The sequence below is a fragment of the Crocodylus siamensis genome, chromosome 5, assembly GCF_052110815.1.
Source record: "Crocodylus siamensis isolate JL-2025a chromosome 5, ASM5211081v1, whole genome shotgun sequence".
Lineage (NCBI taxonomy): Eukaryota > Metazoa > Chordata > Crocodylia > Crocodylidae > Crocodylus > Crocodylus siamensis.
Window position 1 is genome coordinate 13,131,270 of NC_143399.1, and position 13,942 is coordinate 13,145,211.

Consider the following 13,942-nt stretch of genomic DNA (forward strand, 5'->3'; position numbering starts at 1 on the left):
CTACTGCCAGCCACAAAGCCTGGGCTGCTCCCAGCAGGTAGCTAGGAAGCTGCAAGCCCTACTACAAGCAGACTGAGCTCCATGGATGGCAGCAGCTACTCTCAGCCTGGGCCAGTTGCAGCCAGGAGGCTGCAAACATCTGCTCCAGACTCCGGCATCAGCTCTATACCAGCAGCTGCACATGCCTTGGAGTGGATGGTATGGGAGGGCCTCTTCCATGCTGCCATTACATTGCTGATGACTGGGCTCTGGAGCCCAGTGTAGATGTTTGTAGCCAACCTGGGGCATCTGCAGCAGGCAGGCTGCAAATCGCTGCACTGGGCTCCACAGCCCTGGCATCAGCTCCATGCTGGCTGTGACTGTACGTGCACCTCCGAGTGGACAGTGGGAGGGCTATGTTGCCTCAGGCCCTATCCCCACTGTCTGCTCGAAGGAGTGCATGCACCTACTGGTATGGAGCTAATGCTGGAGCCCGGAGTGGCCGTTTGCAGCCTCCTGGCTGCAGCCGGCCCAGGCTGTGGTAGCTGCTGCCAACCATGGAGCCTGGGCTGCTTGCACCAGGATGAGGCTGGCGCTGCCCCTTGCAGGCTTAGCTGTGCTGGGTGGTTAGGTGGTTGAGCTGATGGGCAGGCTGGCTCCCCAGGGAAGCACAGGGGCTCTGACAGGACCAGGGCATTGTTAGGTCAGACTTTGTCTGGTGGCCCTGGAGCCCGGCACCCATGCATCTGGTTCTGTGCGTCTGTGTGCGCACACGTCTGGTTCCGGATGTGTGTGCGCATGTGTCTGTTTTGAGCGTGTTCTGGTTCTCCGTGTTTGGGCACGTGGGTCTCCGTGTGCATGCGCATCTGGTTCTCCCCCCTCCCGCCCCATTGCAACATGCTCAACAAAAAAGGAATATACAACAAAGGCAACATTTATGATTATTAAATATACTAATATGCACTGTGTCCTGCCCCCCCACACACTTTTTTTTTCTGGCATGCCAGCACTCTGGCATCTTCCAAGGTAGACATTGTGGTTTCTTCAGCACTCCGGCCAAAAAATGCTGCCTACCCCTGTTCTGGATCATCATGGCAACATCACCCCACCAGGTGGGGTTGCTCATCACCCCACCTGTAAAGATCATAGCAACAACATCACCTGCCTCACCTAGCAGAAAAATATAATACACTGATCCTGTGTTAAATGAACAGGTGAAACAGTATAACTTACCTAGCAGGAAAAAGCGAGCCATGCAACAGGAAAAGCAGCACAGCGTAAGATAAAACAGCCTCATTTTCCATCACCCTTAAAACTTACATTGTGCCATCCCAACATTTACAACAGTTCTAGGTGCGTAAATGTGTGAGATGTTAAAAACCCCCCAACACAAACCCAGTCTGTGAAAGGATGTGGTGTCTGATCAGGCCAAGCCTGACCAGAAATGTAACCTTAATTCTACTGTGTGGTGTTAGCCAACACAAACCCATCGGTTGACATCATGTGGTTGGCCTACTGTCAGCCATTTTAGCGTTGGTGATACATCACGAAATCTGATGTCATGGAACCATAGGAAAAAAAAAAAAAAAATCAGGGTTGGAAGGGACCTCAGGAGGTTCCCTATTCAAAGCAGGACCATCCCCAAGTATATCATCCCAGCCAAGGCTTTGTCTATTTGGGTATTAAAAGCCTCCAAAAATGGAGATTCCACATGCCCTCTGGGTAACCTGTTCCAGTGCTTCACCACCCTCCTCTTGAGAAAGTTCTTCCTAGTATCTAACCTGAACTACCCTTCCTGCAACTGGAGCCCATTGCTCCTTGTTCTGCCATCTGCCGCCACTGAGAACAGTCCAGCTCCATCCACTTTGGAGCCACCCTTCAGGTAATTGAAGGCTGCTATTAAATCCCCTTTCAGTCTTCTTTTCTCCAAACTAAATAACCCCAGCTCCCTCAGCTTCTCCTCATAAGTTGTGTACACCAGCACCCTAAGCATTTTAATTCCCTTTCACTGGACTCTCTCAAATTTGTCCACATCCTTTCCTTAGCGAAAGGCCCAAAACTGGACACAGTACTCCAGATGTTGCCTCACCAGTGCTGAATAGAGGGGAAGAATCACTTCCCTCGATCTGCTGGCAACACTCCTACCAATGCAGCCCAGTATGCCGTTCACCTTCTGGGCAACAAGGGCACACTGCTAGCTCATATTCAGTTTATTATCCACTGTAAACCCCAGGTCCTTTTCTGCTGATCTGCTGCCCAGCCAGTCACTCCCCAACCTGTACTGGTGTATGGGATTATTCCCTCCTAAGTGCAGGACTTTAAACTTCTCCTTATGAGTGCCTATACACGAGCAGGGAGGCTGCTCCGATGTGCTGGATTAATTGAGTCTTCTAGAGTATGGCAGTTACCATACTCCAGAAGCCTCCTGCATCTCGTGTATCAGGGTCCCCCTGCTTCGAATGGCAGTGGGGGTGCTTTATCTGAAGTTCATTTGATGATCTTTAGATAAAGCATCTCTGCCACCGTTTGAACTTCAGGGATGCCGATACAGGAAACACTCCAGGCACTTTAATTAAAGTGGCTCTTGGAGCCAATCTAATTAAAAGCAGTCCTCCCACTCCTGGAACACACGTATAAGTGCCCCAAGAGATTTCTTTTGGTCTAATCCTCCAATTTGTTGAGAGGTCTCCAAATCCTAGCCCTCCAGTGCATCTACTTCTCCCCCAGCTTCGGTGTCCTCTGCAGACTTGCTAAGCGTGCACTTCATTCCATCTTCCAGGTCATTGATGAAAACATTGAACCAAACCAGCACCAGGACTGACCCCTGGAGTACTCCCCTTGATGACTTGAGGTCATCAGTTAGTGGCACCTTCTGCACGGTGTCTCCACATATCTCATGTGTGCAAAAGGTGCCACCCTGTCCCTGAGAGCAAAAATCAACACAGAACAGCCAGGACTGGTAAAACAGACTGCTTGTAAATGCCCCAGATTGCTTGTGAAAAACGTCAGCTCGAGAACTCATGACAAAAAGCAACTTGGATCACTTCGGCCAGTTACTGTTCCTCTCTCTTTCTAATTCACGTTGCTGTCTTTGGTCCCCAAATTTGGGGCTCCCCTGGAAAAAAAGCAAACATTTTTATGAAGGTGAATGCGTTCCCTAAATGAAAATAAGCTGTCACGTTCACATTAATTGCTGGCCCTTATTTTTAGCAAGACACTGGATTAGCTTGCTAATTCAGAACGTACAGCTTGGACCACTTTTCTGTCTGTAAGGACGGTTTCAGAAAGCGTGGCAGTAAACAACGGTGACATTCATTATGAAAACCTCAAGGTTCCCGTCAGCAAACAACAAGCGATGCAGGTGTTCCACACCTTTCTCATGGTTCTTTTATGAAGGCTACAGGCTGAATTTGATTAGATGAATTCAAAAATCATTTGCATTAAAAAAAAGGCAGCAAGAAGAAGGAATTTAAGCAAGCCTACAAATTCATGTACACAGCTAAAAAGCAAATACAGGAAAAAGAAACAGAAGGCATGGCCCCTACCAGAGCTAATCTCATTTGGAGAGCTGTACTCTTTCCAGCAAATAAACTTTAGGCCATTATTAAATTAAGATAAGCCTTTACCTGGATCCAAGACATGGTGCACATTGATAGAGAGGCCTCTCCGTCCCTCCCCCACCACTGTAACTCTAGTTACTCTGTCAGTATCTAGCACTGTTGGGGCAATTATTTTCTTAAACTGTGCTGCATTGACAAAGCTAGTTAATTAATACTAGTACTAATGATAATACCTGGTTGTAATGTGTGGGCTTAGTGGCAGAACATCTTGCTACAGCTCTAGAGTTCAGGCGTTGATTTGGACTCGTGCAAAAAGCAAATTTAGTTGCCCAGCTCTATACAGGAACCTGGCTATTTGGGCTGGGAAGTCAAAGGCAGCCAAGCGTGATGCTGGCCACATCATGCCCTTGGGTGCCCTTGGCTATAATGTGCTCTCACCACACTAGCCCAATGTGCCATTAGCCTCAGAAGCAGTTTTGGCTTGAAACTGAGGTTTTAATGCACAATTTTATGAATGTGTCCCTGAAACAAAGTTTGTTACAACATATTCCCAACTATGTAAGACAATTGGACATCATTAACACGGAGCAGACGGTAGGTCCTCTATTACAATGCTTCTCATCCAGGGGTCTGCAGCCTCCAGGGTGGCCATAAACAGGTTTCAGAGGATCTGCAGGGGCTACAGATCTGGCGTGATCATGACCTCTGAGGTAAGCTAGGGCAGCTCACTCCTGGGCTGAGCCTGCAGATGCTGCCAGTTTCAGTGAAAAATGCAGATTTTCTCCTTTAAAGGAGAAAAAAACATGGGAACCTGTGAATTTCCCCTTGCAGACTGGCATCCTTCCAGCCTGCACAGAGCTGAAGGGAACAGAAGGAGGCCGATACACCGGAGGTGCCATGTGCATGCACACATACACGTGGCAGCCAGGGAGTGGTGAAAAGCAGTTCCCCACAGATAAGTTGGGAGGGAGGCATAGGTGATTTGTTGGTGATTCCTGCAGCTCCCCACAGGTGAAGTTGGCGGGGGGCATGTTTCCCCTTCATAATTTCTGTGCCCACAGCAGGCACGGGGCTGCAGCCTGGCCAGACTGGCCAACGGGACCTGGAACAGGAGGGCAGAGCGGGGTGGTGAGACTTGTTGCCACTGTCAGGACCCCTGTGCCAGCCACGCTGCCAGCAGTGGGAGAAGTAATAGACTGGCGGGGGGGGAGAAGAGCTGCGCTGGCCTGCCCTCGCCTCCTTCCATCAGCAAAGGGGAGATGGGGTGGGAGGCAGTGCAAGTGGCCTAAAGGGAGAAGTGGCAGCTGGAGCATGCCCTCCTTCTGTGGGTCAAGAGTGAGGGGCACCCTCAGGGTCAGGGGCCTGCAGGTCAGGAGTGGGCCTTGGGTCCAAAAAAGGACAGAATAGCCAGTGCTGTAATACACTGTCTTTTGTTAAGTATGCTCTATGTGGAAAGCTTCAGCCAATTCTCTCTACTGTACCAAAATGTGTCAAATCTGCAGGAAAGATGGACATGTGTATTAAACAATGCTACCTGGTGACTTTTTTTTTTTCTTTTACATAACCGAGACAGGGATTCACAAAAACATTTGACCATGTATTGTGTCATTTATAGCATAAGATTTGAAGTCAAGAAAGCAGAAAATTCATGAACAATCAGCTTCTCTCCAAAGATCCAAGAGAAAGTTGGATGTTTATCTTGCTGGGATCCTGTGACTCCAGCTGACTTCCTGCCCCTGGGGCAGGGGGGCTGGATTCGATGATCTTCTGAGGTCCCTTCCAGCCCTAATGTCTATGAAATCTATAAAGAACCTCCTTTTACTGACCCAACTGCTTCAAGAAATGCATTAGAAGGGTTAGTAAATCTGAATGCAAATATCTGGGATAAGACCAGACTTTTCCCCAAATTGCATATCAATGAAATAAAGAAGTGGGGAAAGGAAATGAAAAAGAAAGAAGAAAACAAAGGGTTATCTTGGGTCTGACAAAATAAGTGTGGTAGTAAAAAAATCACACCTACTTTTCTTCATATTTTGTTTAAGCATTCCCAACACCTTTATTCTGATTTTTTTCCATAAAATATGAGATACAGGCAGTTTGTAAGGAATGAGAGAACTCTGACACTTCTTTTATACTCTTATGAAAAGACAAAAAAGGAAATGAGTCAGAAAATCTACACATCAACAACTCAAAGGAAACTAGCAGAGGAAAACATGTATATAAATGTACCTTTATGCACCATAAAGAAGGACTGAGAGTGCAGGAACAAATCATCCCGATGCACAGGATGACTAGCAAGTATGGCAGAAGACCAACTTGGCTTAGCAGGGAACTCTTCAGTAAACTAAGTCACAAAAAGGAAGCTTATAAATGGAAACTTGGACAAATAAATAGGGAGGAGCATAAACACATTGCTCAGGCATGCAAGGATGAAGTCAGGAAGGCCAAAGCTAACAAGGGATGCGAAGGGTAACAGGTTTCTGCATGTATGATGGTAGCAAGAGAAGGATCAAGGGAAGCATAGGTCCCTCACTGAATGGGGGAGGCAACCTTGTGACAGAGGATACAGAAAACAGTGAAGTGCTCAATGCCCTTTTTGCCTCAGTCTTCACAGGCAAGGTCAGCTCCAGACAGCACCGTTTGGGGACAAGGTGAGCAGCCCTCAGTGGTGAAGGAACAGTTAGGGGCTACTTAGAACATGTACAAGTCTATGGAGCCAGATGGCTAGGATGCACCCAAGGGTGCCAAGGGAGTTGGCTTATATGATTACAGAGCCAATGCCCATCATCTTTGAAAACTCATGGCAATCAGGAGAGGTGCCAGATGATTAGAAAAGGGCAAACAGTGTCCATATTTAAGAAGAGGAAGAAGAAGGATCCAGGGAATTACAAACCAGTCAGCCTCACCTCAGTCCCTGGAAATATCATGGAGCAGATCCTCAAGGAATCCATTTCTAAACACTTGGAGGAAAAGGTGATTAGGAACAGTCAGTATAGAGTCACCAAGGGCAAGTCATGCCTGACCAACCTGATTACCTTCTATGATGGGGTTGTTAGGGTGACTATATTTGGATCTTGGGGGGCACTGGATTTGCAGCTGAATACAAGGCTGTAATTTGTGGCCTAGCAGAGCTGCTGACCACAAGGCAGAATAATATATTTAAAGTATATTGCAAGACACTTAGGCAAGCAGATTTTGCTTATGAATACTTATGCCAAGCCAGCCATTTGCTTATGCTAAGTAATCATCTTAATTGTGTTAACCATTTTTCTGAAAAAGCAGCAAGTGAGTCTATGTGCTGAGAATGAGGTGAAGCTTTAGGAATGTGGAAGATGGTCCAATTTGGGACAGAAAAACAGACTGCAATGCACAAGACAACACTGGTAACATAACTGGTAACAAACCAAAATAAACATATGCAAAAGGTGAATGGTGATTGGTGAAGAAGCCTCCAGAAGCTTCCAGGCTTTGGTCGAAGGCCAAGTGACCAAGAAAAGCAGAAGTCAAGGTCCTTATAAGTCAAGGTGCTTATAGCAAAAAGGCATGTAAATGAATGAAATGCATAGGTAATTCCATGCTAATGAAGCAAACAGTAAACAGAGAGTCAGAGCCTGAGATAGGATAAGAAATGGGTGGAACAAAAAGAGGAGTGAGGGTGGAGTGAATGTTATTAAGCATGAACCAAAGTGTATAAATGTGGAAAGAACTATTGTTCATTGCCCCTCCCCATGTTCACAGGCTGGGTGTCTGTGAGGGAGCTCACCCAAAGCTGTCTCCATTTTGAATACAGCTACTGCGAGCAATTTGTGCTGGTGTTTGCTTCCTGCTTGCTCTGGCTAACGAGTAACACGATCCATGAGCAATTGGATTATTGTCTCCCAAGTCATTGGGCACCGCATGGAGTTGGGGTCTAATAGAGGTGACTGGCTCTGTGGATGCAGAGAGACCAGTGGATGTGGTGTACCTTGATTTTAGCAAAGTTTTTAATATGGTCTCCCACAGGATTCTTACAGGCAAGCTAGGAAAGTCTGGCCTGGATGAATGGACTGTAAGGTAGGTAGAAAACTGGCTGGAGCACTGGGCTCAGAGAGTAGTAATCAATGGCTTGATGTCTAGTTGACAGCTGGTATCAAGTGGAGTACTCCAGATGTCAATCCTGGGGCCAGTTTTGTTCAATGTCTTTATCAGCCACCTGGAAGATGGCATAGAGGTACCCTCAGCAAGTCTGCAGATGACACCAAGCTAGGAGGAGTAGTAGATAAGTTGGAGGGTAGAGCTAGGATTCAGAGTGACCTACAAAAATTGGAGGATTGGGCCAAAAGCAATCTCATGAGGTTCAACAAGGACAAGGGCAAAGTCCTGCACTTAGGACAGAACAAGCCCATGCACCAGTACAGGCTGACTGCCCGGGCAGCAGCTCTGCAGAAAAGGACTTGGGGTCACAGTAGACAATGAGCCAAATATGAGCCAGTAATGTGCTCTTGTTGCATACTGGGCTGCATTGATGTAGGAGTGTTGCCAGAGGATCAAGGAAAGTGATTATTCCCCTCTATTCAGCACTGGTGAGGCCACATCTGGAGTCCTGTGTTCAGTTTTGGGCCCCCCACTACAGAAACGATGTGGACAAATTGGAGAAAGTTCAGTGGAGGGCAATTAAAATGGTGAGGGGCCTGGGGGACATGACTTATGAGGAAAGACTGAGGGAATTGGTCTTACTTAGCCTGGAGAGGAGGCAGCTGAGAGGGGATTTGATAGCAGCCTTCAACTACCTGAAGGGAGGTTCAGAAGAGGATGGAGCTGGACTGTTCTCAGTGGTGGCAGATGGCAGAACAAGGAACAATGGGCTCAAGTTGCAGCAAGGGAAGTTTAGGTTAGAGATTAGGAAGAATTTTCTTACTAGGAGGGTGGTGAAGCACTAGAACAGGTTCCCCATAGAGGTGAGGAAGCTCCTTCCTTGGAGGTTTATTAAGACCCGGCTAGACAAAGCCTTGGCTGGGATGATCTAGTTGGGGCTGGTCCTGCTTTGAGCAAGGGGTTGGACTACATGTGACCTCCTGAGGGTCCTTCCAGCTCCAATTTTCTGTGATTCTAAAGACTTATCTTACAAATATTATTTTGCCTTTGGTGTTTTCCTCGGGTTAACTTTAAGAGTAGCAAAGAACTTGAATGGTGCTGTCCTCGCTGCTCAGATGAAGAAGTGACAGTATTGAACACTGGGCAGAAACCTTTTCTCCTAGCTGCTTTTAGGTATTCAAGTCACAAAAGAGTAAATAAAAATAAGTCTTAAGCTGACCTAACAATTGCCCCCCTTGCAATTTCTGAGGCTTCTCTTTGTATTTTCCCTAATAATTCTCCATCCAGAAGCAAAGGGCAGAGACTACATGAATCTCTCATGTAAAAAAAAAGAGGAGGGAAGAACTTCCTCAGCTTCCTTTATACAACGTCAGGAAACAAAAGGGCACCATCACTTTTTCCTTTTGCAGACAAGCCCTGAGTATTTTTATCTCCGAGCCCAGACAGGATGCATTAAAAAGGAGGGGACCAGTTAAATCCAGGGCTTCATTATTTGCTGCTCCTCATGTGTTATTCACTATTTCAGCTGTGGGACCCCCAGAACACCGTTGTGCTTTTCAGAGTTAAGTCCTTTGAATTTCCCGAAAAAGTCTAACAGCATACAAGATCTCTGGAGCAGGGCAATTTGGCCAAGGGCATAGTAACCACAAAGTTAGTTCAGAGAAAATCTTACTCTGGATTTGGCTGTTAAGTTTTGCACTGAAGAGAAATCTTTGTTGGGTCTACAAGTCTCCACCCTCCCAAGGGATTGGCAAGGGTCTGTTCACAGTTTCACGCTCAATCGCATCCAAAAAGCGCAAGTGGGACTCAGTCCTCCTCCCAAACCCCATGCAATCATCTCCAGTGCTCATCTTCCCAGCGACATGTGTGGCTCAGGAAATTTGATCACTCGTTTTACTATAGCCACTGGTTATGAATCAGGTTATCGTTGTCAGCAGGTATTGCAGTAGTACCTGGCAGCCTTACACAAGATCCACGTCCCCGTGCAGGGGACCGCCCCGACACCTTGTCTAAATGTCTATAATCCATATAGTAAAGCAGAGAATGAATGGCAAAAAACTAGACTTACCCCTATTTCACACTTTTAAGACAGAGAGCCTATGTGACTGGCCAATGCCTGCTACAGACCTGCAGCAACAGAGCAAGAGAGTTTCTCAAAACTGCAAACCTGGCCCACAAGCATGCCCCGGGGCTGCTCAGTGGCTCAATCTGGATATGAGAGAGAACCGGCAGGATTTTATCTCCGGTTTCTGTCTCCCCCTGAGGGGAAAAAGGGAAGAGGGGCCACAAGTCTCTGCAGCCCCTTGTAGTGCTCCCTGATGGGAGGGTACTTTCGTCAGGGGTACAATAGAGGCTACCTGTTTTTGAACATTTCCAAGCCCATTACACTTGATTCAAAGATTACATGTGTCCACACTCTGGATTTGCTCTGGTAGACTTCAAATCAGAAGCTGGAACTGAGCACATTATCCCCTCGGACCAGGACAGCTGAGCCAGCCCAAATTCATTGCTCTTAAACTGGCTTTTAACCCCATGGTCCTGAACTCTGTACCACCCACTCTCCCTGCCTTTTCCATCCAAACCCGATTCCAGTCCCAGGGCATCTCTAGCTATTCAGAATTCACCCCAAAGCACTGCATCCTATTGCTCCATATTTGCTGGCTATCACAAGGCTGCCCAGCAAGCTTAATGTTATCTGACACCTACTGCAGTGAGTTGAGTACTGGCTTGCCAAGCGGAACAGAAAAGGTTGCACTAATAATTGCCTTCAACCTTACCAACACGTTGGACTGGATAACTCCTGAGGCCCCTCCAACCATGACTCTAGGAGTCTATGGTGACAGTATTATGCAGATGTGCTATCCAAAGCTGCCTGTAAACTTGACTTCCTAAAAAATTCTGTAAAAAAAAAAACCCACCACAAATGCAATAATCAGCTACATAAAAAGGAAAAAGACTCTGCACTCGAACTACCAGCAGGAGAATCAAGCTCTCTTGTAACCTGTTTGTCAGGCAAATAATATGCACATATAAAAACATTTAGTGGCACAAGATATTTTTCAGTATGAACTGATATACAGCAATAAGCAATTAAAAAACACCAAAAAAACCAAATAAATTACCTTTCAGTCATCTCTGCATATAATCAAAACCTAGCTTCCTTAATCCCCTACACTGCTTAAACCCTCTTGACTTCACGAACATGTCAATCTTATTTCTGTTCCAAATGATACTTTCATTTCTATCTAACATACGAGCCCAAGAGAGGAGAGCACATTCAACGTATTACAATTTTTCAGTAACAAAACTGAACTGCACAAATCCTCCCTCCTCCCCTGCCAAAAAAATTTATATTATGTATGTGTATGTATATGTAATTCATTTAAGATTCCCCACTAAATGGAGCAAGGACCATTTCTGTTCACTTCAAGCCCAGCTCAGTGAGCCTAGATTGCCTGAGTGCTACTGCAATACAAATAACAACTAATAAGCGCCCTTCCTCTCAATAAATATGGCAGCTAACCGGAGAAAGACAAATATTTAACTAAAGAAATCATACTTATAGTGAGCAAGTACCAACCTCAAATAGGAGCACAGTACATTTGGTTTAGCTTTGAATTTTGCAGTTCTGTCTCTTTTAGAGGAAGAATGCTGCCTGGGACTCATAGCAAGGTGGTTAGCAGTGCACATGCACTTAACACCAAAAAAAAACACTGAGAGGGAGAAAATAAAAAAGCATACCCCAAGTTTTCTGTATGGGCCAACATTAAGCATACACAGTGCCCCTCAGGACAGCCTTAAGTTAAAGACCTAGTTGGAAATTTTTCCATCTTCCCTATAAAAACTTGAGGAAACTGAGGTTCTCCCTTCATTTACATCTCTTTTCTTTTTGGTAGAAATTTAGACTTTTATCAAAAAGCTATAACCGATCAAAAAAATTGATTTTTCTACCGAAGATGTCTAGTTTGAGTCTGTATGACTCTACCAAACACTATAAATGTCAGAGCTCATCTGCCTGACCTCAGACTGGAGCTGGGGACTTCTGAAGATCTTAGGACTGTCTTCGCTATCTCAGGTTTTTGGCAGGGTGAGCTGATCAGGAAAGGGAATGTGAATCGTTCTGTTGAGAACTTGAAAGTGCAAACTTAGCAGACTGATACTCGAGTGTTTCTTCATGTGATGGAGCCAGAAGAGTACCTGGCAAATTGGCATCTGTTCCCTATCAGTTACAAGACCAGTACCTGTCTGCCCACGACCTTCTAGCTCTGCCTAGGACTGTTTCGGAGTCAGGCACTCACACAAGTTCCTGGGGATACTTAAAACCAAACCAAATCTAAAATTAGTAAAAAGAACAACATTTTAAAACCCAGTTTATAAAACCTGTGAAACTTGCAATTGCAAAACTTTGAGGGAAGAAACGCTAGAAAGATTCATCTGCAGTTATACTAGCCAGAACAACATTACAAATCCTATCAGTCGTTCCAGTTCTGAGCTCAAACAGAGTAAAAGGTGGAAGCAGGGAGAAATTCTACCTCTGCTGTGTATTATAAGGTATAAATCGTTTTTTTTCCAACTGTTTCAGTTGGTCTAATGAAAGAGATCAGCTTCACACAGAGAACTTTGTCTGCCGGTGTCCTTAGACCAACACAGCCACAACCCACACCCTTATCATAAAGTATACTCATTAGCAACGTTGTCCATCTTCCTCTTCAGTATTCAGCAGTGATCAGAGATGAAGATATATCTAACTCAGGACTAAATGGTCATTGGTGTATTTTGATGTTGCAAGCTGGCCTAGCATATGAAGGCTGCACTTTTCTGCTCCTCAAAAACAAATCTACCGAGGAATCCAAGTGAATTTCAAGCCCAGCTTGGTTAGCACATACAAGGAGAAAAGTTTTAACTTTTTCACCACTTTCATTTTCTGTCTAAAAATGTTCCAAATTCATCTGCTCAGCTTTATAAAACCGATCTCAGGAAGTGAGGAGATGAACCCTTGATTACTGAGCTTAACCCTTCTGATGCTGCAGCTGCTGCTTAAAAGTAGGGCAGCGCGTATCTCTGGAGTTGACAGTCCTGTCGAGCTGCTGTTCTGGGATTTCAAAAGGAGGGTGATAAAACACCATAATCCAAATCATAGTAAATGTGTTGTGTTGCATGCAGGGAAACAGCAGTTAAATGGTTAAGCAGATCATTGCTAGCCTTGAAAAACTGGAACGCCCTATTAATTTCTCCATGAATTTCTGAAAATGAGCATTTACCGCACACCTCTCCTCCCGAGATAACTCCCGAGGGTCCTGATTAATTAACTAATGCTACCTTCTGCCCCAAAAGGGGCAGCTCACTCACCTCTTCCTAAATTTTGAAGTGGGTAGGAAATCCTCACTTACACAATTTAAGAATACAGTTCTCCCGTCCTCCTCTTACACTTCCTCTTTCTGTCCTGCTATGCTGTAATTTCATAGGCTAATAGGGATTTAATAGTCTCACTGTGCTACTCTAAAATCACGTCTTTTGTCCTCTGTGTCTCTTTCCCCCTCCCCATGCTTAACACAACGCACTCCATTCTCGGAGCATAATTCTCCCATCGCTATAAACTATAATATGCTTAGATCTTACCATTGCTAATCTGATCCCAACTGGATACAAAAGCAATTTTGCAAATAATAGGAAAAGCCTAAAGTTTAGTGGGAGAAAGATGAATCAGGCAAGGGAAAGATGTGATCTTCCTCTGATGCAAATAATGTTCTGCATTAAATGTGTAACCAAAAATAAAGCTCCCCGAGGTACATTTCTAGCGCAGACAAGAAAAAACATCTTTTAGCATATAAACACAGAGTGTAGATTGAAATATTTCTGTGTGTGAAAATAACCAAGGATATAATTAGCATGCTTCTCTGGCTGAATTATCTTTTTTCTAAATAGTTCAACTTTCAGCTGTTTGCCTTGAGAGCGCTGGCATATCATGGTGTTTGTACAAAAAGTAGCACAGTGTACAATCAACCATAAAAATGTAACTGGGAGAAATATTAAACCTTTTAAGTGCCTTAAACCTAAAAATGTAAGTGTCATGGTAAAAGCTGAAAATCTAGACTTAGTCTTTTCTCATCCCATTTTGTATCACATATTTAGGGTGTTAAATTCAGTGCAAGTGTTACATATTAGCTTCACTGTGATACACAATGGGTGAGATTGCTAGGACGGGGTCAGCCTTAAGTGTCCTTTATCCCCAAGTCAAAATCAACAATTTAATGATATTGAAAGGGGAGGTATTTGTGGGGCTTTAGGAGCGAGAGTTCCTATTGCTATAGGGCATACAAAGATCTCAC

The 13,942-nt window shown here is 45.1% G+C and overlaps 1 long non-coding RNA gene across 2 annotated transcripts in view; it reads right to left on the reverse strand.

Moving 5' to 3' along the window:
* The window catches only part of LOC149863513 (uncharacterized), a 42,222-nt gene extending 28,880 nt beyond the window's left edge, over nt 1–13,342 (reverse strand). The window contains exon 1 of one of the 2 annotated variants that reach the window (XR_016442661.1): nt 13,233–13,342. This is a non-coding gene — a long non-coding RNA (uncharacterized LOC149863513). Of the gene's footprint in view, nt 1–12,962; nt 13,042–13,232 lie in introns of those variants that run through there. The other variant, XR_016442660.1, reaches the window with a different exon arrangement.
* Nucleotides 13,343–13,942: the final 600 nt, after the last annotated feature.